This window comes from Pan paniscus, chromosome 1 (assembly GCF_029289425.2).
Source record: "Pan paniscus chromosome 1, NHGRI_mPanPan1-v2.0_pri, whole genome shotgun sequence".
Taxonomy (NCBI): domain Eukaryota; kingdom Metazoa; phylum Chordata; class Mammalia; order Primates; family Hominidae; genus Pan; species Pan paniscus.
In genome coordinates, this window is record NC_073249.2 from 166866681 (window position 1) to 166872680 (window position 6000).

The following is a 6000-nucleotide window of genomic DNA, read 5'->3' on the forward strand; positions in this document are numbered from 1 at the left end:
AAAATGTGATCAATAATTGTAGCAAAAACTAACTCTGTGCCTGGCCCTTCTAGGCATCAGGGATAATTAAAAAGAAAGAAAGAAGGAAAGAAAACAGTATTTCTGTCCTCCAGAACTGACTTAATTTGGGAGGGATTAGGTGGAAGTGGATTTAGGGGAACAGATGTGTAGGCAAGTGTATTAGTTTGCTAGGGCTGCCATAACCAAGTACTGCAAACTGGTCAGCTTAAACAACAAAACTGTATTACCTCACAGTTCTGGAGGCTAGAAGCCCAAAATCAAAGTATCAATAGGGTTGATTCTTTCTAAGGGCCACAAGGGAGAATCTGTTTCATGCCCCTTCCTTGGCTTAATGTCTTCAGTATTGCTTGACTCGTTGAGGCATGACCTTGATCTATGCCTTCACCTTCACATTACATTCTCCTTCAGTATGTGTCTCTCTCTATGTCAGATTTCCTCTTTTCAATATGGCACCAGTCATATGGAATTAGGGCCCACCAGAACGATGAAGGACCTCATTTTAACTTGATCACCTCTGAAAAGGCTATTCCAAATAAGATCATGTTCTGAGGCACTGGAGGTTAGGACTTCAGCAGAACTTTCACGCAGGGATGCAATTCCACCTATGACAGCAAGTAGGTAAATAACTGTACTAGTGTGATAAGCACTTTCTTAAACTTACCGTGAGAGTAATGAGTGCACAACAGAAAGAATAAACATCTCAAATTGAGTGAATCAATGGGAGCTTATTGGGGGACAAGATGCTTGTGCTCAGCCTGGAATGTTGAACTGGATTCTGCCAGGTGAGTGAAGGCAGATGACCTTTCCTGGAAAGGGACAAGCATATGCAAGCCACATATTATCCCTTTTCCACCTGATGCTTTTTTATGATTTCCTGTCCCCCCCTCCCACAACACACACAATACCCCTAGGTTGTATACACTATGCCCCCCTCTTCCTCGATAAGCCAGGATTGGGATCCTTTCCTCACCCAGGGTGCACTCCTCCAGAGAGTATTGAAGACAGGACTCCAGAAATGCTAAAGGCAGCCCCAGGCTAGAAGGACTTGACTTCTGACATTCACATGATTGAAATATAAATCCTCTATTTCATGATGAGTGACTGACAACAACTGAAGGGGTGACTATTGCCTGAGGTTGGTGGGCATTTCCATAAGATCTTTCAGTGCCCTAACCCCACAGGGTAAGAATTCTGAGTCCCTTGTATCGTCTATTGCAAAATAACTATTGTTCAAAGTTTGCTTCATCCACTTAGGGAATGATACTTTCCAACCTCATTGATGTCAATCAGGCTTGGCCCATAACTTATGACTTATGACTTGCCACCCAGTGAGAGAATTAACTCCATCCTGTTGAGCCTGATCACTGCCTTTTGTCAGTGAAGTTGGGTAGAAGTAACATGTCATTCCTAATGGTAGTTTTAAAGGATATTTTGTGGTTCTCCCATGTTCTCTTTTTCTTCACCGATAAGCCTGTGATAGCAGCCTAGAACCCAAAGTAAAGACAACATGGAGCACAGTAGAAGTCAACATCATAGACATCAACATGAACCTACACATGAACAAAAACAAGTCTTTGAACATAAACAAAAAATAAGCCACTAAGAATCGAGATTGTTGCCATGGCAGAAGCTTACTGATACACCCTGGCAAGTAGGAGGAAAAAGAATATAATTCCCAACAAGAGCTTTTTAAACGCTGCAGCTTGAAATGCCCATTTGGAATCTTCTGGCTTTCCCTCTCCAACTCATTCATGGAGTCTTTGTTTCTTCAGCAAAATTGGCAGAGATAGCTAGCTGTCCACCAAAATTTGTGCTCCTTCTTTCATAATGGGTGGCTGAAGGTGGAAATTAGCTGTCGAGCAGGGGCTTCATTTACAGCGCATCTTGCAAACAGACATGGCTTCTTGGCTAGGTCTCACCAGTGGAATGTGAACTGGAGTAATACATGTTCCTTCTGTGCTAGATATTTTAAGAAGCAGCAGGACCTTCTCCACTCTTTGTCTTTCCACCATGCTCTTAATGACAAAAACAATTCTGCTTCTTTATTTACTTTCAGATACCTATAGCTGTCTCTCAGAGTGTGTTCCCTGGAATATTAAAACCAGGTGATGCTCTTCCAGACAGGTGTTCAATGTTCAAGTTTGGGAAACACCATAGCCTATATCCCTTCCTCCTTGGTAAGTCTCAATGCCCAAGGACTAACACAATGAAAACAAAACCAAACAAAAAGTCATCTTCTTCTTGTTTAATCCAAGTTCATTTGACCAAAGTAGTTTTTATTTTCAAATATAACATTTTGGCAGTTCTCAGAACTAGTGCTCTATGCAAGACACTATAGAAAATGCTTTCCTAGGTGAAGTTTCAACACCTTAAGTCTTTTAAGTCACCTACCACACTTACTGATTCAGCAAGCATATTTAAAGCATTCACTATGTCCCAGGCCCTGTGCTCCCAAAGTGTCAGGGCCTCAAGTAGGGCATAGCCTATATGGAATATCAAATCAATATTGTTAAATAAACTGTATACTAATTGCATGGCTGCCATCACTCACCAAATAAGACCAACTGCAGCTTGGCTAACATCTTGCTAGAAACAAGCAGCTCATTGCATCCTTTGACTCACCACTGCCCATCCCTCCTGCCTCATCTGCCACTGTTTTCTCATCTTTATTTCAGCCACATGGACAACTCTTTGCTTCCTAAAGACATTATGCATGTTCCTGACTTTTTGCCTTTGCACACGCAATTTTCTCTTCTTGCAATACCTTTTCTCTTACTTTTAACTGTTAAATTCCTTTTTATTCTGCAAGAACTAGATCAAAGGTACCCTGTTGTATAAAACTTTCCATATCTCAAACCCTGACCTACACCTTCCTCTTTGAACTTCATATGTGTGAACCTCTGAAAAAACAGCCCATCCCAATTAAGTCATATCATCTATTCCCACCAGGGCTGACCTTACTTAACAACACTTTCTACTCCTTACTCAGCCATGGCACCACATGCCCTTAAATTCAGCATGTGGGAGAGAGACTAAAGGAAAAGAAAAGCAGGTAGGAAAGGTATTCCACTCTTTAGGTGCCAGGAGTGGAGGTAGGAATGGAAGAAGTTATAGAGAGATTGATTTTGAATTAATCTGAAAAAACACACTAACAATCAGAGCTGATGAACAATGAAGTAGGCTACTCTATAAGGTTGGTAACTTCCTGAGAAGGACTCAGGATGGATGAAAATCTGTTCACGATGGGAAATAGTGGTCCCTTTCAAGATGGATTGTGAAGGATCTGAGAATTTGCCAGGTCTTGGCCTCATGAATCCAATGGCAGAAGAGGAGGGAGAAGGTACCACTACACCTAGGATAAATTCGTGGTCTCTGCTCTTTTATATCCATAATCACACTGGTAACCACATAAACATCTTCTCCAGCTGATTTGCAGTCTGGAAGGCCCTGTCTAAATAAACCCCTGCCATTTATCTGCCATACATCAAACAAAGTACAGTGCACAGTGGGAGTTTCCAGAGCCTGAGATCCAACTTACACTCTGACTTTTGAAGGAGCATTTGGGTTAGATGCTCCTCCAAAACTCAGAGTGTAAGCTGGATCTCAGGCTCTTTAAACTCCCACTCATTATTCCTCCTACCTCCCGGAGGGATGAATTTCTGACCAGGTCAACTGTGATGACCTATGCGTTATCTAGGGCATGTTTCCAAGCATGCCCTTTATCCTCAGAACAACACAGAACAGCCAGGGGTGAAGAGGAACAAAAGAAGAATGGTGACCATCTGCAGATGAGGATGCTGAGACTCAGAGAAGTTCTGTGACTTTGCTAAAGCTACAGGAGGAACTGGAGACGGAAGTGAAGACCTGCCTTCCTTCTGCACAGCTCTTGTTGCCCATTATTTGCTAGACCTGCCAGTCCTACTGCGTCCTGTCTTATTATCCAGCTTCCAGCAGCAGGTTTGCCCTGTTCCAACAGCCAGGTTGGCAGAGGGTGCAAGAAACTTTGTTCCCACTCAGTGCAGCTTAGGATTTGTTTCCTGCTGCCTTGTGCCAAGGTTCACTGAACCTAAGGCAAGGGGAAGGGGACTCTGAATATTGAACACACGCTGTGGGCCAGGTTCTGTGGTCTAATCTAATACTCGTGACAGCCCCGAGAGGTGGGAATTCTTTCTACTTTATGAATGAAGAGGTGAGGCTTGGCAAAAGAGTGGTATAGCCATGGCTTAATCACAGATCTTCCCAGCCCCAAGGCCTGTGATGACCCCCACCCTGGGCCACCTGGAGGAACATGTAATGGCCTGGGTGTAGCTTCGTTCTGGAGCTTCTAGTTACTGTGGGCCTCTCCGTCTCAGGAAGGAAAAGAGGAGCTCAGCCCTGCCTATTTCTGTCTTTTTTTATTCAACAAGCATTTACTGATCACCTACTGTGTGTTAGGCCTCAGTGAATAGTTTGAGTGGATTTCCAAAGATATGTCCAGACTTCCTTGCTAATGTTCCTATCCAAACACCACTAGACTTCCTTCCAATACTGACACTTACCTGGAATTGGTCTGTTGGTAGCTTTTCTCCCTAGTACTTAGGGGATCAGAAAATACATGTCCATTTTCATCTACCTTTCTAATGCCTCAATCTCTCTCATCCTGAGAATGCCAATCAGCCAACACCTTGAATTCCCTCAGCTGTCTCTGGGATCCTGATGAGGCATTGTTACTTATCCCTATATAGATAGCTTAGCTGTTCGTTGACACGAGGCCATCACAGATACTGCAGACATACCACACGGACACTTTAGAACAAAGCATTTGTCATTCTTATCCATCCATCCATTTGTCAGTTCAACACACACAAACCCGTCACTCTGCTCGGTGCTGTGCTGGGTACTGGGCACACGTGGATGAGTAAGGCAACATCACAATCTATGAGAGAAGGCAGACACTAACGCTGTTGAGTATGATGGTGTGCAAGTGTTGTGTGTGAGGAAAACCAGGAGTGCTTAGACACAGCAGAGAGGCACATGGCTCAGCACAGTAAGAGAAAGGCAGCTGTTGTCAGGGAAGGCTTCCTGGAGTATTTAGGACTAAGCAGAGTCCTGGGAAAGAAAAAGCAATTGGCCAGGGTGGGGATCGGGCGGGGTATTTGGGTGGCAGGGATGAATTTTCTAGGTAGAACGAGCAAGATAAGAGTGACTCTGAGACATGAGTTTGCTCTCTGTTCTGACAATTGTAAACTATGGTTACCTACACACATGAGATGCCAGGTGAAAGTGAAGGAGGCAAAACCAGAGAAAATAGGAGCAGATCTTAAAGACCCTTGATGCTCTTCTAAGATTCAAAACAGGGGGCAAAGGAGTGTGATGTAGTCAGATGAATGTTTTGATTACTTGGGGGCCATTTGAGGAGATAGGTCAGAGACTCAAAAGTGAAAGCAGGAAAACCTACTACACACCACTTGTGTAAATTGGTTAAAACATTTAATCATATTGAATTTCAATCTCTTCATCTGTAAAGTATAGGCCCTTGCAGGAGCTCTTCTGCAGGAGCATTATAAGGGTTGGATACAACATATAGAAAGCCTTACACACAATGTCTAACACTGAACAGATCTCATAATGGTAGCTGTGTACTTTATAATGTTCATGTTCTGTAATAATCTGATCATAAAGACAAAGGAACTTTCAGTGAGATGTGCCTTTCTTAGGAAGGGCATGTGGGATAATGCCATCAGGAGAACAGCTTCAAGGGAGTCATTAACACACACCAGTAAATAATTTATGCGTTTGGACCATTTTTTAAAAGCCCTATTATTATTCCTACTCCCTGCCTCACAGTGACGCTGGTATTCACAGTGCATTAGTTAATTTCATGGCCCTGTTGTGAATCTTACAATATTTCATCGCCCTAATTCAAAATATTCATTCCAAGTGGTTCCAACTTCACAAATAAATAATTCCTGTTGGAAAATGGAGTTTTTCCATCTGCCC